Genomic DNA, 23,358 nt, shown 5'->3' with positions numbered 1-23,358 from the left:
CGCTGAACGTCCTCCACTGGGCAAGAGAGAAGGAGCGGAGGCAGGTGAGCAGCGATGCCTCTGCCGCTCGCTCGGCTGGAGGACCAGGGCTCGGGGGCAGAGCCCAGACCGGGCGGGCACTCACGGCGTGGCGGCGGCCCAGCTCCTTCTCCAGGAGCCTGATTGACGGCACAGGCGTCACCCGGGCTCTCTTGGCTCCTTCTGGTGTCCTGTGCGCCGGGAAGGGACAGGGAGAGAGCTGGCTGAGCCCCGAGCCGCCTCTTCTCCCTTGTGCGGCAGCTCTGCCCGAGCGAGAGCTGCCGGCAGCCGCGGGGGCACCTCTCCCCAGCTGGGGAGCTGTGTTCCCCCGTCCGGCTGCACCTGCAGCATCCCCGCGGCTTACCCCAGCAGCGTGCCCACCCACAGCTCCTTCAGCGCCCGGGAGCTGCCGAAAGAGAGGAGAACCAGCGTCAGGCCCCGCTGCCCCCCAGCCCGCGGGCAGAGGCGGGCGCCTGCGCAGCCCTGCCCCGTGGGGAAGGACGCCGGAGCGGGACGAAGCCCCGTGGGGAAGGACGCCGGAGCGGGACGAAGCCCCGTGGGGCAGGACAGAGGCGCTGCCCGAGCCCTGGCTCCCCGTGCCCTGCCGGAGCAGCTGCTTTCGCCCTCCCCTTCTGGGGACCCAAAGGGGAGGCGGGACCTGCCCATGCCCCCATCCCTCCCTGCCGGCGTGCTGCTTGCTCCCTGCCCAGGCTCTGCACGCAGGGCAGAGGCCGCTCTCACGATGGCGTGGGCGTGCTTGGGAACGTCTCCCGCCCGGCCGTGGCACTCACGGGAAAGTGGCAACGCAGGAGCCGCTGGGCCAGACGAGGAGGACGGAGGTCCTGTCCTCATCGCCGCCTTCCTCCTCTTCCTCGTCCCCCGCCGCCTCCTTTCCGCCGCTCAGCACCCACAGCTGGTCCAGGGCCAGGCGGAGCTGTGGGCGCACGCTGGTGCCGCGTCTGCGGAGAGCAGAGAGGAGAGGCAGGCGGTGAGCTGGAGGTGGCCTCCTGGGGGTCCCCCCGGGCAGAGCCCTGTCCCCCGCCTGCCCTTGGGACGGACGGACGGACAGCGATGGGCGCCTCCAGCACCCACCAAGGTGCCGGGGCCTGGGGCTGGTGCCGGGGCGTCCCTGCCCCGGGGCCGGGGCCGGGGCCGGGGCCGGGGCCGGGGCCAGGGCCAGGGCCAGGGCTGGGGGAAAGGCAGCTGGGCTCTGAGGGTCTTACTGCAACTTGGCGATCACCAGTTCCTCCTGGAGGAGGAGAAGGCGTCTCTCGCTCCTCTTGCGGCCCCGGGTCAGCCGCACGTCCGTGCTCAGCACCGGCTCGGCGTCGGTGAGAGCCTCCCTGCGGAGCAGAGAGCGGCGGGCATGAGAAAGGCCGCCGCCGCCGCCGCTGCCGCGGGTCCCGGCCGTGCCCCCCAGGCACAGGGAGAGCCCACCTGGAGCCGCAGCAGCAGTTGGCCTGGCCCATCCTGCCCGGGAGAGGAGGACCCTCGCCGTGGACCGAGGACGCGGGCCAGTCGGCGACAGCGGGGATGGGAGGCGAGGTGCCGGTGCCGGCGAGGTGCCGCTCGGCCAGATCCTGCCTCCTCCCAGCGCTCCTGCGTGCCAGCACAGCTCCGTGCTGCTGTCTCTGGCGGCCGTGGGCTCCAACTGACAACATTCCGAGCCCAACGACCAACATTCTGAGCCCAACGGAAAGTGGGAGGGGCACTGGGGCGAGAGTTCTCTCCAGTATGGCCGTCTCTGCCTGGCACTGGGGAGCCCCGGGCGGGCTGGACGGACCCAGCAGAGGGGAAGGACCCTCTCCCTCCACCTCTTGCCAACGCTTTGCCTACTGCAGCCCAGGAGGCAGTGAGCCGCCTTTGCCCCAGGGGCACTTTTCTGGCTCGAAATCGGTCCACTTGGCGTCCACCATCACCCCAGGTGTCTGCACAGCTGCTTTCCAGCTGGGTGTCCCCCAGCGTTTACTGGCGCAAGGGCTTCTTCGTCCCCAGGTCTCCAGGACTTTGCTCTTCCCCTTGGGGAACTACAGGAGGTTCCCGTCAGCCCCTTTCTCCAGCCGGTCAAGATCCCCCTGGCTGACAGCAGGACCCTCCGGCGCATGAGCCTCTCCTCCCGGTTCTGTGCCACCTGCAAGCTGCCGGAGGGTCCGCTCTGCCCCGTCTCCCAGATCCCAGTGAATGTGAGCAGGTCCCCCATAGCGCAGCCCAGGGGGTGCCTGGGACATCCCTTGTCACAGCAGGCTCAGAAATTTAGGGGGAAAACCCACGTTGGGTTTTTGTATTATTTACACAGTGCTTCCCCTTTGTTGTTCCTGCAAGCTAATAAAAGGTGTTCAAAATAGGTCTCATTTCTCATTGGAATGTCACGGCTCTTCACAGTGCTGATGTCATGTGTAACTCAGGTTGTACTCTCGCACAGAGCGTTAGGTAGTATGTAGCCTAGATTATTAGGGAGAAGATCGCAGATTACTGCATTAGTCGTGCAAACACCAACGACAGGAGGTTGCATCTAGCTCTTGAGCCAAAGGGTAAAAATCCAAGGTGTCCGTTGAACTCAGTGGGCTATTGATCAGCAGATTGAGCTCACCATGTTCAGAAAAGAAAAGGTACGCGAGAAAGGCGTCTTCTACCTTGACTGGTACAATGCGTGTTTTTGTAGGTATGAAGATAAATTATCCGTCCCCCTCCCGCCACCCCCTTCCAAAAAAGAAAGGACTAGAGAAAAAAGATTCAACTTGTAGAGCAATGGGGCTTGTAACAGCCAAGTAAATTCCCCTAGGTCATTCCCATTCAATGAGCCACTTTGCCTGACATTCTGCCTCTACTTGGTACCAGCAGAAGACTCTACCTGTGCCATGCTGTCCTGATTTCAGCTGGGATAGAGTTAATTGTCTTCCTAGTAGCTGGTACAGTGCTACGTTTTAAGTTCAGTATGCAAAGAATGTTGATAACACTGATGTTTTCAGTTGTTGCTTAGTAGTGTTTAGTCTAAAGTCAAGGATTTTTCAGCTTCTCATGCCCAGCCAGTGAGAAAGCTGGAGGGGCACAAGGAGTTGGCACAGGACAGCGCCAGGGCAGCTGACCCAAAGTGGCCAACGGGGTATTCCATACCGTGTGACGTCCCATCTAGTGTAGGAACTGGGGGGAGTGGGGGCTGGGGATCGCCGCTGGGGGACTAACTGGGTGTCGATCGGCGGGTGGTGAGCATTTGCACCGCGCATCATTTGTACATTCCAGTCCTTTTATTATTGCTGTTGTCATTGCATTAGTGTTATCATTATCATTATTAGTTTCTTCTTTTCTGTTCCATTAAACCGTTCTTATCTCAACCCACGAGCTTTACTTCTTTTCCCGATTTTCTCTCCCATCCCACTGGGGGGGTGGGCGGGGAGTGAGCGGCTGCGTGGTGCTTAGTTGCTGGCTGGGGTTAAACGACGACAGGGGTCTGCTCTGAACCTCGTGACTCAACAGGAGGGATCTCCTTATTCCCTGCACTGATGTATATGGTTACACAGTTTACAGAAGTAGTCTGATGCTAATTCCTGTTGCGAGAAACCCTGCCACCTACTACCACGCCTCCCCAGTTCCATTTGCTTCTGTCATAAATAAAATCTTTAACTGATCGTTTGGTGTCGTTTCACCTCAACTTAGCTGGAGGGAATTTTGAATTAAACAGGACTCCCTGGTCTGTCCAGTCTGGGTCGTGACAGTTGGTTTTGATTTTTTTTTTTTTAATTTATGATTTTTAATTTAATTATGGCACTGCCTTTACCTGAACCCGTGAGGGATGGTGCTGCGCAGGGTCTGGCAAGAACCCCGTGGCCGCTCCCCAGGGGCTCCCCATCGAGCCCCGCTGCGTGGCACAGGGGCCCTGTGCATCTCTGCGCGCGCACAGCTCTCTAAGGGCATTCCCCGTGGGGATAAGGCGCCGGAGCCCTCCCCTCGGCAATGCCAGCCATAGCTCGCTCTCTTCTGGGCTATGAGCAATTCCTCGTCAACGGTGTTCCCCAAAGAGAGGGCAACCAAACCCTGCCTCTTCCTGCCGCTGTGCATTCAGCAGCGCTCTCTGACTCTGTCCTTGTAGGTGCCGTTTTCCTGTTACTGGCTGAACCCCTGTGAGTCCTGGGCCCGCCCCCCACCGCAGTTGATGTTCTCAATAAAACGATTTTTCTCTCTTCCGAGCGTGTCCGCCATCGGCTGTTCTGGAGCGGGCAGCTGCTGTTTGGGGATGACCCCTCGGGGAGGAGTTTGGGATCGTGCCTTGTCCCAGCATCCTTGCCGGCGGGCACGAGGGCTGAGTTCAGGTGCTTTAGGAGTGAAAGCAAGGCACAGAGTTGCACAGGAGGGTGGCGGTTGGAAGGGAGCTGTGGAGGTCGTCCAAGCCCTCTGCTCAAGCAGGCTCCCTTAGAGCAGGTTGCCCAGGACCACGTCCTGCTGCGTTTGGGCTATCTCCCTTAGAGCAGGTTGCCCAGGACCACGTCCTGCTGCGTTTGGGCTATCTCCCTTAGAGCAGGTTGCCCAGGACCACGTCCTGCTGCGTTTGGGCTATCTCCCTTAGAGCAGGTTGCCCAGGACCACGTCCTGCTGCGTTTGGGCTATCTCCCTTAGAGCAGGTTGCCCAGGACCACGTCCTGCTGCGTTTGGGCTATCTCCCTTAGAGCAGGTTGCCCAGGACCACGTCCTGCTGCGTTTGGGCTATCTCCCTTAGAGCAGGTTGCCCAGGACCACGTCCTGCTGCGTTTGGGCTATCTCGGAGGAGCAGCCCCATGAGCTCCGAGCGAGGGCAAGACGTAGGCAGACACGGTGGCCAGGAAGGGCTGAAGGTCCTTATGCAGCCACCGTCACCTGCAGCTTGCTGCTCCCCGCGGCCGTCACCCTTGCACAGCGAGTGCCGGGCAGTTTCTGCAGAATCCCCTCACTCATGGCAATGGTGTAAAGCCAACCGCCGTGCTGGGCGGTAGGAATGCGTCAGCTCGCCCCAAAAAGCTGTGGAAGCGGCGCCAACAGCAGCCGGACTGCTGAGGCTTTTGTGCGCCCCGGTGTGATACAGGGGACGCCCGCGCCCTGAGGGAGGAGGAAGGATGAGCGCTCTCCCCATCCCTCCGTAGGTAACTCTTTTGCTCACAGGTTGTGGTGGTTTAAGCCTGGCTGGTGGCTGAGCACCACACAGTCGCTCGCTCCCTGCCCCCCAGGGGGATGGCGGGGGACAATCGGGAGGGTAAAAGGGAGAAAACTCACGGGTTCAGGTAAAGGCAGTTTCATAATTAAACTAAGAATTGGAATTTTTAAAAAAAAACAAAACTAGCAATGGAAGGGAAACTAAAGCCCGTGAAAAACAAGGGATGCAAAGGAAAGCACTTGCTCTCCACCAGCTGACCGATGCCCAGCCATCCCCTGAGCAAGGGCAGCCCCTGCCAACCTCCCCCCCAGGTTTATTCTGAGCACATGTTGGGTTTGTGTGGCAAGGTTTTGGTAGCGGGGGCGTTACAGGGGTGGCTTCTGTGACAAGCTGCTGGAAGCTTCCCCTATGTCTGCCAGGGCCAACACCAGCCGGCTCTACGGCGGACCCGCTGCCAGCCAAGGCCGAGCCAATCAGTGATAATGGTAGCGCCTCTGGGATAACATATTTAAGAAGGAAAAAAAGTTGCAGGGGGCACAGACATGGCAGCCGGAGAGAGGAGCGAGAACATGTCAGAGAAACAGCCCTGCAGACCCCCAGGTCAGTGCAGAAGGAGGGGAGAAGATGCTCCAGGCGCTGGAGCAGAGATTCCCCTGCAGCCCGTGGGGAAGACCACGGTGAGGCAGGCTGTCCGCCTGCAGCCCATGGAGGTCCACAGTGGAGCAGATATCCACCTGCAGCCCAGGGAGGACCCCACGCCGGAGCAGGTGGCTTCCCGCAGGAGGCTGTGACCCCGTGGGAAGCCCACGCTGGAGCAGGCTCCTGGCAGGACCTGCGAATCTGTGGAGAGAGGAGCCCACGTTGGAGCAGTTTTTCTGGCAGGACTTGTGACCCCTTGGAGGACTCACGCTGGAGCAGCGTGCTCCTGAAGGACTGCACGCTGTGGAAGGGACCCACGCTGGAGCAGTTCGTGAAGAACTGCAGCCCGTGGGAAGGAGCCACGCCGGAGAAGTTCATGGAGGACTGTCTCCCGTGGGAGGGACCCCACACTGGAGCAGGGGAAGAGTGTGAGGAGTCCTGACCCTGAGGAGGATGAAGCGGCAGAAAATAACGTGTGATGAACTGACTGTAAACCCCATTGCCCGACCCCTGCGCCGCTGGGAGGGTTGGTAGAGAATCTGGGAGTGAAGCTGTGCGCGGGAAGAAGGGAGGGGTGGAGGGAAGGTGTTCTGAGATTTGGTTTTATTTCTCATTACCCTACTCTGGGCGATTTGTAATAAATTGAGTTAATTTTCCCCAAGCTGAGTCTGTTTTGCCCGTGACGGTAATTGGTGAGTGATCTCTCCTGTCCTTATCTCGACCCACAAGCCCTTTGTTATATTTTCTCTCCCCTCTCCAGCAGAGACGGAGTGATAGAACGGCTTTGGTGGGCACCTGGCATCCAGCCAGGGTCAACCCACCACACCTTGACTGGGGCTAGGGAATAAATATGTCAGGGGACCTCCACGAGACCCCCAGCCCCTGGACTGGCGGCTGGAAGATGGGAAGGTCAAAGGACCCTGATGGGAGCCCTGCAGGGCCTCATCCGTTGGGCCAACGGGCACCTTCCCTTGCCACACAGAGCATCTCATGGCCTGGGAAAGGGATGCTCGGGAGAGTTTCTGGCAAATCTCCGGAGAAGAGCCTCTCCCCGCCCCTCTCCCGGGGGTTTCTCAGCTCTGGTGCCCTTCCCAAGGATGGCCCCACAGGCGGGTGCAGCCAGCTTTGCAGGAAAGAACAGGCAGCAGCCACAGCGGTCAGCACTGCGGGAAAGCCAAGGATAAATCCTTTTCACCCAAGCGTGATAAAGCCATAATGACCAAGCGTGCTGCTCCACGGGCAGGAGTATTCCTGCCTAAGCTCACCACACATTTCATGTCCGTGGGGCTTTCGGCAGGAGATGTACGGCTCTTCAGTGCTGGTGGTCGCTCCCCTCTTTCAGTAAAAATTGCAGATTTTCTTCCTGTTGGACCTGCCTCAATTCCACTCTCTTGGGGATTGCAAGCTGGCGCAGCACGTGTGCCAGAGACATTCCCACCGCTGGGCTGGTGTCCACAAAGCGGAGTCTGTCTTTAGCTTTAGGGCTCTCTCCCTCGAGGAGTTACCTCGGGCAGTGCCCCAACCTGAGGGGGAGTCCCCGACTGCAGACCCTCTGCTCCCAGGAGGACTGATTCCCACATGTCCACATGGGCGCACAAAACCCTCAGCATTCCGGCTTCCAAAGCTTTTTGGGGCGAGCTGACGCATTCCTACCGCCCAGCACGGCGGTTGGCTTTACACCGTTGCCATGAGTGAGGGCATTCTGCAGAAACTGCCCGGCACTCGCTGTGCAAGGGTGACGGCCGCGGGGAGCAGCAAGCTGCAGGTGACGGTGGCTGCATAAGGACCTTCAGCCCTTCCTGGCCACCGTGTCTGCCTACGTCTTGCCCTCGCTCGGAGCTCATGGGGCTGCTCCTCCGAGATAGCCCAAACGCAGCAGGACGTGGTCCTGGGCAACCTGCTCTAAGGGAGATAGCCCAAACGCAGCAGGACGTGGTCCTGGGCAACCTGCTCTAAGGGAGATAGCCCAAACGCAGCAGGACGTGGTCCTGGGCAACCTGCTCTAAGGGAGATAGCCCAAACGCAGCAGGACGTGGTCCTGGGCAACCTGCTCTAAGGGAGATAGCCCAAACGCAGCAGGACGTGGTCCTGGGCAACCTGCTCTAAGGGAGATAGCCCAAACGCAGCAGGACGTGGTCCTGGGCAACCTGCTCTAAGGGAGATAGCCCAAACGCAGCAGGACGTGGTCCTGGGCAACCTGCTCTAAGGGAGCCTGCTTGAGCAGAGGGCTTGGACGACCTCCACAGCTCCCTTCCAACCGCCACCCTCCTGTGCAACTCTGTGCCTTGCTTTCACTCCTAAAGCACCTGAACTCAGCCCTCGTGCCCGCCGGCAAGGATGCTGGGACAAGGCACGATCCCAAACTCCTCCCCGAGGGGTCATCCCCAAACAGCAGCTGCCCGCTCCAGAACAGCCGATGGCGGACACGCTCGGAAGAGAGAAAAATCGTTTTATTGAGAACATCAACTGCGGTGGGGGGCGGGCCCAGGACTCACAGGGGTTCAGCCAGTAACAGGAAAACGGCACCTACAAGGACAGAGTCAGAGAGCGCTGCTGAATGCACAGCGGCAGGAAGAGGCAGGGTTTGGTTGCCCTCTCTTTGGGGAACACCGTTGACGAGGAATTGCTCATAGCCCAGAAGAGAGCGAGCTATGGCTGGCATTGCCGAGGGGAGGGCTCCGGCGCCTTATCCCCACGGGGAATGCCCTTAGAGAGCTGTGCGCGCGCAGAGATGCACAGGGCCCCTGTGCCACGCAGCGGGGCTCGATGGGGAGCCCCTGGGGAGCGGCCACGGGGTTCCTGCCAGACCCTGCGCAGCACCATCCCTCACGGGTTCAGGTAAAGGCAGTGCCATAATTAAATTAAAAATCATAAATTAAAAAAAAAAAAATCAAAACCAACTGTCACGACCCAGACTGGACAGACCAGGGAGTCCTGTTTAATTCAAAATTCCCTCCAGCTAAGTTGAGGTGAAACGACACCAAACGATCAGTTAAAGATTTTATTTATGACAGAAGCAAATGGAACTGGGGAGGCGTGGTAGTAGGTGGCAGGGTTTCTCGCAACAGGAATTAGCATCAGACTACTTCTGTAAACTGTGTAACCATATACATCAGTGCAGGGAATAAGGAGATCCCTCCTGTTGAGTCACGAGGTTCAGAGCAGACCCCTGTCGTCGTTTAACCCCAGCCAGCAACTAAGCACCACGCAGCCGCTCACTCCCCGCCCACCCCCCCAGTGGGATGGGAGAGAAAATCGGGAAAAGAAGTAAAGCTCGTGGGTTGAGATAAGAACGGTTTAATGGAACAGAAAAGAAGAAACTAATAATGATAATGATAACACTAATGCAATGACAACAGCAATAATAAAAGGACTGGAATGTACAAATGATGCGCGGTGCAAATGCTCACCACCCGCTGATCGACACCCAGTTAGTCCCCCAGCGGCGATCCCCAGCCCCCACTCCCCCCAGTTCCTACACTAGATGGGACGTCACACGGTATGGAATACCCCGTTGGCCACTTTGGGTCAGCTGCCCTGGCGCTGTCCTGTGCCAACTCCTTGTGCCCCTCCAGCTTTCTCACTGGCTGGGCATGAGAAGCTGAAAAATCCTTGACTTTAGACTAAACACTACTAAGCAACAACTGAAAACATCAGTGTTATCAACATTCTTTGCATACTGAACTTAAAACGTAGCACTGTACCAGCTACTAGGAAGACAATTAACTCTATCCCAGCTGAAATCAGGACAGCATGGCACAGGTAGAGTCTTCTGCTGGTACCAAGTAGAGGCAGAATGTCAGGCAAAGTGGCTCATTGAATGGGAATGACCTAGGGGAATTTACTTGGCTGTTACAAGCCCCATTGCTCTACAAGTTGAATCTTTTTTCTCTAGTCCTTTCTTTTTTGGAAGGGGGTGGCGGGAGGGGGACGGATAATTTATCTTCATACCTACAAAAACACGCATTGTACCAGTCAAGGTAGAAGACGCCTTTCTCGCGTACCTTTTCTTTTCTGAACATGGTGAGCTCAATCTGCTGATCAATAGCCCACTGAGTTCAACGGACACCTTGGATTTTTACCCTTTGGCTCAAGAGCTAGATGCAACCTCCTGTCGTTGGTGTTTGCACGACTAATGCAGTAATCTGCGATCTTCTCCCTAATAATCTAGGCTACATACTACCTAACGCTCTGTGCGAGAGTACAACCTGAGTTACACATGACATCAGCACTGTGAAGAGCCGTGACATTCCAATGAGAAATGAGACCTATTTTGAACACCTTTTATTAGCTTGCAGGAACAACAAAGGGGAAGCACTGTGTAAATAATACAAAAACCCAACGTGGGTTTTCCCCCTAAATTTCTGAGCCTGCTGTGACAAGGGATGTCCCAGGCACCCCCTGGGCTGCGCTATGGGGGACCTGCTCACATTCACTGGGATCTGGGAGACGGGGCAGAGCGGACCCTCCGGCAGCTTGCAGGTGGCACAGAACCGGGAGGAGAGGCTCATGCGCCGGAGGGTCCTGCTGTCAGCCAGGGGGATCTTGACCGGCTGGAGAAAGGGGCTGACGGGAACCTCCTGTAGTTCCCCAAGGGGAAGAGCAAAGTCCTGGAGACCTGGGGACGAAGAAGCCCTTGCGCCAGTAAACGCTGGGGGACACCCAGCTGGAAAGCAGCTGTGCAGACACCTGGGGTGATGGTGGACGCCAAGTGGACCGATTTCGAGCCAGAAAAGTGCCCCTGGGGCAAAGGCGGCTCACTGCCTCCTGGGCTGCAGTAGGCAAAGCGTTGGCAAGAGGTGGAGGGAGAGGGTCCTTCCCCTCTGCTGGGTCCGTCCAGCCCGCCCGGGGCTCCCCAGTGCCAGGCAGAGACGGCCATACTGGAGAGAACTCTCGCCCCAGTGCCCCTCCCACTTTCCGTTGGGCTCAGAATGTTGGTCGTTGGGCTCGGAATGTTGTCAGTTGGAGCCCACGGCCGCCAGAGACAGCAGCACGGAGCTGTGCTGGCACGCAGGAGCGCTGGGAGGAGGCAGGATCTGGCCGAGCGGCACCTCGCCGGCACCGGCACCTCGCCTCCCATCCCCGCTGTCGCCGACTGGCCCGCGTCCTCGGTCCACGGCGAGGGTCCTCCTCTCCCGGGCAGGATGGGCCAGGCCAACTGCTGCTGCGGCTCCAGGTGGGCTCTCCCTGTGCCTGGGGGGCACGGCCGGGACCCGCGGCAGCGGCGGCGGCGGCGGCCTTTCTCATGCCCGCCGCTCTCTGCTCCGCAGGGAGGCTCTCACCGACGCCGAGCCGGTGCTGAGCACGGACGTGCGGCTGACCCGGGGCCGCAAGAGGAGCGAGAGACGCCTTCTCCTCCTCCAGGAGGAACTGGTGATCGCCAAGTTGCAGTAAGACCCTCAGAGCCCAGCTGCCTTTCCCCCAGCCCTGGCCCTGGCCCTGGCCCCGGCCCCGGCCCCGGCCCCGGCCCCGGCCCCGGGGCAGGGACGCCCCGGCACCAGCCCCAGGCCCCGGCACCTTGGTGGGTGCTGGAGGCGCCCATCGCTGTCCGTCCGTCCGTCCCAAGGGCAGGCGGGGGACAGGGCTCTGCCCGGGGGGACCCCCAGGAGGCCACCTCCAGCTCACCGCCTGCCTCTCCTCTCTGCTCTCCGCAGACGCGGCACCAGCGTGCGCCCACAGCTCCGCCTGGCCCTGGACCAGCTGTGGGTGCTGAGCGGCGGAAAGGAGGCGGCGGGGGACGAGGAAGAGGAGGAAGGCGGCGATGAGGACAGGACCTCCGTCCTCCTCGTCTGGCCCAGCGGCTCCTGCGTTGCCACTTTCCCGTGAGTGCCACGGCCGGGCGGGAGACGTTCCCAAGCACGCCCACGCCATCGTGAGAGCGGCCTCTGCCCTGCGTGCAGAGCCTGGGCAGGGAGCAAGCAGCACGCCGGCAGGGAGGGATGGGGGCATGGGCAGGTCCCGCCTCCCCTTTGGGTCCCCAGAAGGGGAGGGCGAAAGCAGCTGCTCCGGCAGGGCACGGGGAGCCAGGGCTCGGGCAGCGCCTCTGTCCTGCCCCACGGGGCTTCGTCCCGCTCCGGCGTCCTTCCCCACGGGGCTTCGTCCCGCTCCGGCGTCCTTCCCCACGGGGCAGGGCTGCGCAGGCGCCCGCCTCTGCCCGCGGGCTGGGGGGCAGCGGGGCCTGACGCTGGTTCTCCTCTCTTTCGGCAGCTCCCGGGCGCTGAAGGAGCTGTGGGTGGGCACGCTGCTGGGGTAAGCCGCGGGGATGCTGCAGGTGCAGCCGGACGGGGGAACACAGCTCCCCAGCTGGGGAGAGGTGCCCCCGCGGCTGCCGGCAGCTCTCGCTCGGGCAGAGCTGCCGCACAAGGGAGAAGAGGCGGCTCGGGGCTCAGCCAGCTCTCTCCCTGTCCCTTCCCGGCGCACAGGACACCAGAAGGAGCCAAGAGAGCCCGGGTGACGCCTGTGCCGTCAATCAGGCTCCTGGAGAAGGAGCTGGGCCGCCGCCACGCCGTGAGTGCCCGCCCGGTCTGGGCTCTGCCCCCGAGCCCTGGTCCTCCAGCCGAGCGAGCGGCAGAGGCATCGCTGCTCACCTGCCTCCGCTCCTTCTCTCTTGCCCAGTGGAGGACGTTCAGCGCCGGGAGCCTGGAGAGGCTGATGGAGGGCCAGGCCGAGGTGAGAAGGGCTGCCTTTCGCCCGCCTCTGGCTGTGCCGGCACGTGCGGCCAGTGGGGTGAGGGATGGCGGGAAGGGTGGTGCCGCTCGGGGAGCGGAGAGGGTCGGGGAGCCGCCGGGAATGCCGGCACATCCTCGCCGGCGGTGCTGGGGGGAAACCTGCCCCGCGGGGCAGAGAGCCCGGGAGGGCAGAGGGTCCCGGCTCTGCCGCGCTCAGGCTGCCGGTGCCGGCTGGCAGCTCGCCGGCGGCCCTTTGCGCTGCGGGGCTGCTCTCTGAGCGCAGCCTGGTTCTTGCAGGCTGGTCCCAAGCAAGGGCCTCCGGCGGTCCCGCCGAGCAGCGGAGGGGGACTTTGCCACGCACCGGGTGAGTTTCGGGGAGAGCGGTAAGCTCCTGCAAGCGCTGGAGCTGTGCTCACTTGTCCCTCGAGTGTCGCCATGCAGGTTGGGCAGCCCGAGGCAGGACGTCACCTCCAGGAGGAAGGACACCCGCTGGGCAGCGGCCGCTGGACGTGGTTCTGCGGGGACACGGAGCCTCTGCTGCTGCCCACGGCTTGGAGGAGGACAGGGCGAGGGCCGGGCCAGGCTCTCCTCTCCTGGTGGCGTGCCGGCTCTCAGGAGCCTCCCAGCTGGAGCTGCTGAGCCGGAGCTCAGCGTTCCAGCTGCTGGCTCCCTGCCCGTCCTGCTGCACCGCTCAGCACCACGCTGCGGGCAGGGCAGGCCCCGGGAGCACTGGCCTGGCGGTCTCCGTTGACGGGCTCTTGCTCTGCTTTCCTTTGCGGCAGGAGGGAGCAGCGGCAGGAGGAGGAAGAGGAGGGGGCTGCCCTGGCCCTTTGCTCAGCGGAGGACCCCGGCCGCTGCCCAGGCGCCAGGGCAGGCGGGCTCCGGCTGCAGCAGGGCGCTCTTTGGCCAGCCCCTGGCAGCCCTCTGCGGGGAGGACGGCTCCCTGCCCCGGCCCATCCAGGTAAGCCAGCCTGGCCGGGGGGTCCCCAGCCCTCCAGATGCTCCCTAGAGGCGGTGGGAGCCCTCCCTCCGGCCGCTCCACAGGGGACACGGGCGTCCCCAGGAGCTCCGGGGATGGCGGCTTGGGCTCTTCGCCCCCAGCAAGGAGCCCGCTCTGGGGCAGTGCTCTGGCCACCGCTGTCGGAAGGCAGCTCCTCAGCCAAGCAACTGTCCTCCTGCCTCTCCTGCAGGAGCTGCTGGCTGTCCTGCGCCGGGAAGGACCGTCGACGGAGGGGATATTCCGCAGAGCCGCCGGCGGGACCGAGCTTCGGGAGCTGCGGGAGGCCCTGGACCGCGACGCCGATGTTGACCTGGGAAGCCAGCCTGCGCTCCTGCTGGCCGCCGTCTTGAAGGTGAGCGCTTCTGACCTGCGGCTGGAGGAGCTCCCGGCCGGCCTGGAAACTTCAAAGGCTCACCCGGAGCCCTTGGCATTGCAGGACTTCCTCCGGAGCATCCCCGACAAGCTGCTCGTCAACAACCTCTACGAGGACTGGATGCAAGCCATGGAGAGGACCGGCAAGGAGGAGAGGCTCTCCGAGCTGAAAGCGTAAGTGCGGGCAGCAGCCCGCCTGTTGAGCAGGAGCCCTGACCGCTGGCTGAGAGCACCTGGAGCCGCTGGCTACCCCTGCCTTGGGCAAGCTTTGGGGATGGCTGTGGGCAACATCTGCTCTATTAACGTTGAGTTCCCGGTCCCTCAGGGTGGCCGAGAAGTTGCCTGCGGCCAACCTCCTGCTCCTCAAGCAGCTGCTCTCGCTGCTCCAGCACATCGGCCACAACGCAGCCACCAGCAGGATGACCGCCAGCAACCTGGCCATCTGTCTTGGGCCAAACCTGCTGAGCCCACCCGACGAGGACCTGCTCCCGCTCCAGGCCATGCTGGAGGTGACCGAGAAGGTGCGCTGTGTTGGCAAGCCGGCTGCAGCCTTGCCGGCCCATCAGAGCTTGGCTGCTCAGAGGTCCCTGGCTGCCTCCTCCCTTGAGCAAATGCCGGTGGGGTGGCTGCCCGCAAAGGCAGCCCCACAGCCACAGCCGTCTGTGCAGAGGCAAGGGTCGGGAGTGGGAAAGGCTGCTTGGTACAACTTCAGGCAGCTGGGTTGAGACCAAGGGTTTGATGTGTGCAGGTGAACACGCTGGTGCTGTTCATGATTGAAAATTGCGGCGACATCGTTGGGGAGGAGGTGGCCGGCCGCTCCCGTCCAGCAGCCGGGGAGTCGCCAGCCCCCACGGACGGAGCCACAGGTATGAGGAGGAACTGAGGGCTGTCCCAGGCTGGGGCTCGGGATACCAGAAACCTCAACGTCAAGAAGAAAAGCGGTGTAGGGCTTGGGGTGGGTTTTGCTTTAGGCGTGCCTTACTTCCAAGGCGTCACTGCTGCACATGGTTTTGCTTTCTAGACCTGCATTTGGAAAAGCAAAGTGGCCCTGCAGGCAGAGCAGACCAGGGCCACCAGGCAGAAGCCATTCTGCATGCATCCCCCTCTCTGGACGTCCTCAAAGGAGCTGGGGGAGGCACGGTGGCGGAGTCCAAAACGGCAGAGGTATGTCAGCTCCGCTCCACAAGCACCGTGACAGCGTCTCTCGGGTAGGAGGGTAGTTTCTGAGGAGGCCAAGTAGCTGCTGGGCCTCCTCCGGCCAGCCGATGGCTTGTGCGTTCGGGGTTCCTCCTCCTCCTCCTCCTCCTCCTCCCCCGCGGAATCGTACACTGTGCGGAAAACTGGAAAGGTCCTTTCTCAAATGCATTAGGCATGTGCTTAATCCAACCAAATACCGACAAGAAGACAGCGGGGAGTAGCTGTCAACTTGAGAGGGCTTTTGCTCAGATCCTACTTCATCACAGTTTCATCAAGTCTGTTTTGGGGCGGGCGGACTGTGCAAAATGTGGACGATGCAAAGCAGCATCTTCCCCGGAGAGCTAAGGTGGCAATTTGGCAAGCAGTCCCTTACTACTCCAGGCCGTCCCTTGCCACCCCTTAACTCCAACATTTCTGGTTTAGGCACCTCCAGCTTTGCCTCCAGCCACCCTCAAGAGCACAGCAGAGCCCCTGCCATGCCCGCAGCAACTGGGCAGCCTTTCAGAGGAAAGAAGGTAAAACGAGTCACTTTGGGTTAAAATCAGAACTGTGTCCGCTGGATCGTCGTGGCCTTACCTATCTAAGCACACTGTGGGATGGAAAGGTTTGCAGGCTCTCCCCGGGACAAGGAAAAGAGAGGAAACCGAAGGAGGAAACAGGCCTGGGGAGATGAAAGCTGTGCCGAAAACAAGAGGAGGAAGAGAGAAAACAGATCGGGGCATCGCAGACGGAAAAGATGCAGGAAGGTCCGGCAGGTCGAGAAGCCCAGGTGTGTACCAGGCTCTGCTGCTGCGCAGGGTCTGGCAGGAACCCCGTGGCCGCTCCCCAGGGGCTCCCCATCGAGCCCCGCTGCGTGGCACAGGGGCCCTGTGCATCTCTGCGCGCGCACAGCTCTCTAAGGGCATTCCCCGTGGGGATAAGGCGCCGGAGCCCTCCCCTCGGCAATGCCAGCCATAGCTCGCTCTCTTCTGGGCTATGAGCAATTCCTCGTCAACGGTGTTCCCCAAAGAGAGGGCAACCAAACCCTGCCTCTTCCTGCCGCTGTGCATTCAGCAGCGCTCTCTGACTCTGTCCTTGTAGGTGCCGTTTTCCTGTTACTGGCTGAACCCCTGTGAGTCCTGGGCCCGCCCCCCACCGCAGTTGATGTTCTCAATAAAACGATTTTTCTCTCTTCCGAGCGTGTCCGCCATCGGCTGTTCTGGAGCGGGCAGCTGCTGTTTGGGGATGACCCCTCGGGGAGGAGTTTGGGATCGTGCCTTGTCCCAGCATCCTTGCCGGCGGGCACGAGGGCTGAGTTCAGGTGCTTTAGGAGTGAAAGCAAGGCACAGAGTTGCACAGGAGGGTGGCGGTTGGAAGGGAGCTGTGGAGGTCGTCCAAGCCCTCTGCTCAAGCAGGCTCCCTTAGAGCAGGTTGCCCAGGACCACGTCCTGCTGCGTTTGGGCTATCTCCCTTAGAGCAGGTTGCCCAGGACCACGTCCTGCTGCGTTTGGGCTATCTCCCTTAGAGCAGGTTGCCCAGGACCACGTCCTGCTGCGTTTGGGCTATCTCCCTTAGAGCAGGTTGCCCAGGACCACGTCCTGCTGCGTTTGGGCTATCTCCCTTAGAGCAGGTTGCCCAGGACCACGTCCTGCTGCGTTTGGGCTATCTCCCTTAGAGCAGGTTGCCCAGGACCACGTCCTGCTGCGTTTGGGCTATCTCCCTTAGAGCAGGTTGCCCAGGACCACGTCCTGCTGCGTTTGGGCTATCTCGGAGGAGCAGCCCCATGAGCTCCGAGCGAGGGCAAGACGTAGGCAGACACGGTGGCCAGGAAGGGCTGAAGGTCCTTATGCAGCCACCGTCACCTGCAGCTTGCTGCTCCCCGCGGCCGTCACCCTTGCACAGCGAGTGCCGGGCAGTTTCTGCAGAATGCCCTCACTCATGGCAACGGTGTAAAGCCAACCGCCGTGCTGGGCGGTAGGAATGCGTCAGCTCGCCCCAAAAAGCTTTGGAAGCCGGAATGCTGAGGGTTTTGTGCGCCCATGTGGACATGTGGGAATCAGTCCTCCTGGGAGCAGAGGGTCTGCAGTCGGGGACTCCCCCTCAGGTTGGGGCACTGCCCGAGGTAACTCCTCGAGGGAGAGAGCCCTAAAGCTAAAGACAGACTCCGCTTTGTGGACACCAGCCCAGCGGTGGGAATGTCTCTGGCACACGTGCTGCGCCAGCTTGCAATCCCCAAGAGAGTGGAATTGAGGCAGGTCCAACAGGAAGAAAATCTGCAATTTTTACTGAAAGAGGGGAGCGACCACCAGCACTGAAGAGCCGTACATCTCCTGCCGAAAGCCCCACGGACATGAAATGTGTGGTGAGCTTAGGCAGGAATACTCCTGCCCGTGGAGCAGCACGCTTGGTCATTATGGCTTTATCACACTTGGGTGAAAAGGATTTATCCTTGGCTTTCCCGCAGTGCTGACCGCTGTGGCTGCTGCCTGTTCTTTCCTGCAAAGCTGGCTGCACCCGCCTGTGGGGCCGTCCTTGGGAAGGGCACCAGAGCTGAGAAACCCCCTGGGAGAGGGGCGGGGAGAGGCTCTTCTCCGGAGATTTGCCAGAAACTCTCCCGAGCATCCCTTTCCCAGGCCATGAGATGCTCTGTGTGGCAAGGGAAGGTGCCCGTTGGCCCAACGGATGAGGCCCTGCAGGGCTCCCATCAGGGTCCTTTGACCTTCCCATCTTCCAGCCGCCAGTCCAGGGGCTGGGGGTCTCGTGGAGGTCCCCTGACATATTTATTCCCTAGCCCCAGTCAAGGTGTGGTGGGTTGACCCTGGCTGGATGCCAGGTGCCCACCAAAGCCGTTCTATCACTCCGTCTCTGCTGGAGAGGGGAGAGAAAATATAACAAAGGGCTTGTGGGTCGAGATAAGGACAGGAGAGATCACTCACCAATTACCGTCACGGGCAAAACAGACTCAGCTTGGGGAAAATTAACTCAATTTATTACAAATCGCCCAGAGTAGGGTAATGAGAAATAAAACCAAATCTCAGAACACCTTCCCTCCACCCCTCCCTTCTTCCCGCGCACAGCTTCACTCCCAGATTCTCTACCAACCCTCCCAGCGGCGCAGGGGTCGGGCAATGGGGTTTACAGTCAGTTCATCACACGTTATTTTCTGCCGCTTCATCCTCCTCAGGGTCAGGACTCCTCACACTCTTCCCCTGCTCCAGTGTGGGGTCCCTCCCACGGGAGACAGTCCTCCATGAACTTCTCCGGCGTGGCTCCTTCCCACGGGCTGCAGTTCTTCACGAACTGCTCCAGCGTGGGTCCCTTCCACAGCGTGCAGTCCTTCAGGAGCACGCTGCTCCAGCGTGAGTCCTCCAAGGGGTCACAAGTCCTGCCAGAAAAACTGCTCCAACGTGGGCTCCTCTCTCCACAGATTCGCAGGTCCTGCCAGGAGCCTGCTCCAGCGTGGGCTTCCCACGGGGTCACAGCCTCCTGCGGGAAGCCACCTGCTCCGGCGTGGGGTCCTCCCTGGGCTGCAGGTGGATATCTGCTCCACCGTGGACCTCCCTGGGCTGCAGGCGGACAGCCTGCCTCACCGTGGTCTTCCCCACGGGCTGCAGGGGAATCTCTGCTCCAGCGCCTGGAGCATCTTCTCCCCTCCTTCTGCACTGACCTGGGGGTCTGCAGGGCTGTTTCTCTGACATGTTCTCGCTCCTCTCTCCGGCTGCCATGTCTGTGCCCCCTGCAACTTTTTTTCCTTCTTAAATATGTTATCCCAGAGGCGCTACCATTATCACTGATTGGCTCGGCCTTGGCTGGCAGCGGGTCCGCCGTAGAGCCGGCTGGTGTTGGCCCTGGCAGACATAGGGGAAGCTTCCAGCAGCTTGTCACAGAAGCCACCCCTGTAACGCCCCCGCTACCAAAACCTTGCCACACAAACCCAACATGTGCTCAGAATAAACCTGGGGGGGAGGTTGGCAGGGGCTGCCCTTGCTCAGGGGATGGCTGGGCATCGGTCAGCTGGTGGAGAGCAAGCACTTTCCTTTGCATCCCTTGTTTTTCACGGGCTTTAGTTTCCCTTCCATTTCTAGGGTTTTTTTTTTAAAAAAATTCCAATTCTTAGTTTAATTATGAAACTGCCTTTACCTGAACCCGTGAGTTTTCTCCCTTTTACCCTCCCGATTGTCCCCCGCCATCCCCCTGGGGGGCAGGGAGCGAGCGACTGTGTGGTGCTCAGCCACCAGCCAGGCTTAAACCACCACAACCTGTGAGCAAAAGAGTTACCTACGGAGGGATGGGGAGAGCGCTCATCCTTCCTCCTCCCTCAGGGCGCGGGCGTCCCCTGTATCACACCGGGGCGCACAAAAGCCTCAGCAGTCCGGCTGCTGTTGGCGCCGCTTCCACAGCTTTTTGGGGCGAGCTGACGCATTCCTACCGCCCAGCACGGCGGTTGGCTTTATACCATTGCCATGAGTGAGGGGATTCTGCAGAAACTGCCCGGCACTCGCTGTGCAAGGGTGACGGCCGCGGGGAGCAGCAAGCTGCAGGTGACGGTGGCTGCATAAGGACCTTCAGCCCTTCCTGGCCACCGTGTCTGCCTACGTCTTGCCCTCGCTCGGAGCTCATGGGGCTGCTCCTCCGAGATAGCCCAAACGCAGCAGGACGTGGTCCTGGGCAACCTGCTCTAAGGGAGATAGCCCAAACGCAGCAGGACGTGGTCCTGGGCAACCTGCTCTAAGGGAGATAGCCCAAACGCAGCAGGACGTGGTCCTGGGCAACCTGCTCTAAGGGAGATAGCCCAAACGCAGCAGGACGTGGTCCTGGGCAACCTGCTCTACGTCTTGCCCTCGCTCGGAGCTCATGGGGCTGCTCCTCCGAGATAGCCCAAACGCAGCAGGACGTGGTCCTGGGCAACCTGCTCTAAGGGAGATAGCCCAAACGCAGCAGGACGTGGTCCTGGGCAACCTGCTCTAAGGGAGATAGCCCAAACGCAGCAGGACGTGGTCCTGGGCAACCTGCTCTAAGGGAGATAGCCCAAACGCAGCAGGACGTGGTCCTGGGCAACCTGCTCTAAGGGAGATAGCCCAAACGCAGCAGGACGTGGTCCTGGGCAACCTGCTCTAAGGGAGATAGCCCAAACGCAGCAGGACGTGGTCCTGGGCAACCTGCTCTAAGGGAGATAGCCCAAACGCAGCAGGACGTGGTCCTGGGCAACCTGCTCTAAGGGAGATAGCCCAAACGCAGCAGGACGTGGTCCTGGGCAACCTGCTCTAAGGGAGATAGCCCAAACGCAGCAGGACGTGGTCCTGGGCAACCTGCTCTAAGGGAGCCTGCTTGAGCAGAGGGCTTGGACGACCTCCACAGCTCCCTTCCAACCGCCACCCTCCTGTGCAACTCTGTGCCTTGCTTTCACTCCTAAAGCACCTGAACTCAGCCCTCGTGCCCGCCGGCAAGGATGCTGGGACAAGGCACGATCCCAAACTCCTCCCCGAGGGGTCATCCCCAAACAGCAGCTGCCCGCTCCAGAACAGCCGATGGCGGACACGCTCGGAAGAGAGAAAAATCGTTTTATTGAGAACATCAACTGCGGTGGGGGGCGGGCCCAGGACTCACAGGGGTTCAGCCAGTAACAGGAAAACGGCACCTACAAGGACAGAGTCAGAGAGCGCTGCTGAATGCACAGCGGCAGGAAGAGGCAGGGTTTGGTTGCCCTCTCTTTGGGGAACACCGTTGACGAGGAATTGCTCATAGCCCAGAAGAGAGCGAGCTATGGCTGGCATTGCCGAGGGGAGGGCTCCGGCGCCTTATCCCCACGGGGAATGCCCTTAGAGAGCTGTGCGCGCGCAGAGATGCACAGGGCCCCTGTGCCACGCAGCGGGGCTCGATGGGGAGCCCCTGGGGAGCGGCCACGGGGTTCCTGCCAGACCCTGCGCAGCACCATCCCTCACGGGTTCAGGTAAAGGCAGTGCCATAATTAAATTAAAAATCATAAATTAAAAAAAAAAAAATCAAAACCAACTGTCACGACCCAGACTGGACAGACCAGGGAGTCCTGTTTAATTCAAAATTCCCTCCAGCTAAGTTGAGGTGAAACGACACCAAACGATCAGTTAAAGATTTTATTTATGACAGAAGCAAATGGAACTGGGGAGGCGTGGTAGTAGGTGGCAGGGTTTCTCGCAACAGGAATTAGCATCAGACTACTTCTGTAAACTGTGTAACCATATACATCAGTGCAGGGAATAAGGAGATCCCTCCTGTTGAGTCACGAGGTTCAGAGCAGACCCCTGTCGTCGTTTAACCCCAGCCAGCAACTAAGCACCACGCAGCCGCTCACTCCCCGCCCACCCCCCCAGTGGGATGGGAGAGAAAATCGGGAAAAGAAGTAAAGCTCGTGGGTTGAGATAAGAACGGTTTAATGGAACAGAAAAGAAGAAACTAATAATGATAATGATAACACTAATGCAATGACAACAGCAATAATAAAAGGACTGGAATGTACAAATGATGCGCGGTGCAAATGCTCACCACCCGCCGATCGACACCCAGTTAGTCCCCCAGCGGCGATCCCCAGCCCCCACTCCCCCCAGTTCCTACACTAGATGGGACGTCACACGGTATGGAATACCCCGTTGGCCACTTTGGGTCAGCTGCCCTGGCGCTGTCCTGTGCCAACTCCTTGTGCCCCTCCAGCTTTCTCACTGGCTGGGCATGAGAAGCTGAAAAATCCTTGACTTTAGACTAAACACTACTAAGCAACAACTGAAAACATCAGTGTTATCAACATTCTTTGCATACTGAACTTAAAACGTAGCACTGTACCAGCTACTAGGAAGACAATTAACTCTATCCCAGCTGAAATCAGGACAGCATGGCACAGGTAGAGTCTTCTGCTGGTACCAAGTAGAGGCAGAATGTCAGGCAAAGTGGCTCATTGAATGGGAATGACCTAGGGGAATTTACTTGGCTGTTACAAGCCCCATTGCTCTACAAGTTGAATCTTTTTTCTCTAGTCCTTTCTTTTTTGGAAGGGGGTGGCGGGAGGGGGACGGATAATTTATCTTCATACCTACAAAAACACGCATTGTACCAGTCAAGGTAGAAGACGCCTTTCTCGCGTACCTTTTCTTTTCTGAACATGGTGAGCTCAATCTGCTGATCAATAGCCCACTGAGTTCAACGGACACCTTGGATTTTTACCCTTTGGCTCAAGAGCTAGATGCAACCTCCTGTCGTTGGTGTTTGCACGACTAATGCAGTAATCTGCGATCTTCTCTCTAATAATCTAGGCTACATACTACCTAACGCTCTGTGCGAGAGTACAACCTGAGTTACACGTGACATCAGCACTGTGAAGAGCCGTGACATTCCAATGAGAAATGAGACCTATTTTGAACACCTTTTATTAGCTTGCAGGAACAACAAAGGGGAAGCACTGTGTAAATAATACAAAAACCCAACGTGGGTTTTCCCCCTAAATTTCTGAGCCTGCTGTGACAAGGGATGTCCCAGGCACCCCCTGGGCTGCGCTATGGGGGACCTGCTCACATTCACTGGGATCTGGGAGACGGGGCAGAGCGGACCCTCCGGCAGCTTGCAGGTGGCACAGAACCGGGAGGAGAGGCTCATGCGCCGGAGGGTCCTGCTGTCAGCCAGGGGGATCTTGACCGGCTGGAGAAAGGGGCTGACGGGAACCTCCTGTAGTTCCCCAAGGGGAAGAGCAAAGTCCTGGAGACCTGGGGACGAAGAAGCCCTTGCGCCAGTAAACGCTGGGGGACACCCAGCTGGAAAGCAGCTGTGCAGACACCTGGGGTGATGGTGGACGCCAAGTGGACCGATTTCGAGCCAGAAAAGTGCCCCTGGGGCAAAGGCGGCTCACTGCCTCCTGGGCTGCAGTAGGCAAAGCGTTGGCAAGAGGTGGAGGGAGAGGGTCCTTCCCCTCTGCTGGGTCCGTCCAGCCCGCCCGGGGCTCCCCAGTGCCAGGCAGAGACGGCCATACTGGAGAGAACTCTCGCCCCAGTGCCCCTCCCACTTTCCGTTGGGCTCAGAATGTTGGTCGTTGGGCTCGGAATGTTGTCAGTTGGAGCCCACGGCCGCCAGAGACAGCAGCACGGAGCTGTGCTGGCACGCAGGAGCGCTGGGAGGAGGCAGGATCTGGCCGAGCGGCACCTCGCCGGCACCGGCACCTCGCCTCCCATCCCCGCTGTCGCCGACTGGCCCGCGTCCTCGGTCCACGGCGAGGGTCCTCCTCTCCCGGGCAGGATGGGCCAGGCCAACTGCTGCTGCGGCTCCAGGTGGGCTCTCCCTGTGCCTGGGGGGCACGGCCGGGACCCGCGGCAGCGGCGGCGGCGGCGGCCTTTCTCATGCCC

At 60.2% G+C, this 23,358-nt stretch overlaps 1 long non-coding RNA gene across 1 annotated transcript; it reads left to right on the top strand.

Annotated features, from left to right (window-relative positions):
- The first annotated feature begins 14,505 nt into the window (after positions 1–14,505).
- LOC138688826 (uncharacterized) lies at positions 14,506–15,788 on the top strand. Its single transcript, XR_011327629.1, has 4 exons — positions 14,506–14,685; positions 14,841–14,983; positions 15,440–15,531; positions 15,621–15,788. It is a non-coding gene; the product is annotated as an uncharacterized lncRNA (long non-coding RNA).
- Positions 15,789–23,358: the final 7,570 nt, after the last annotated feature.

This window comes from Haliaeetus albicilla, chromosome 13 (genome assembly GCF_947461875.1).
Source record: "Haliaeetus albicilla chromosome 13, bHalAlb1.1, whole genome shotgun sequence".
NCBI classification, from domain to species: Eukaryota; Metazoa; Chordata; class Aves; order Accipitriformes; family Accipitridae; genus Haliaeetus; species Haliaeetus albicilla.
This window is presented reverse-complemented; position numbering and strand designations above follow the sequence as displayed.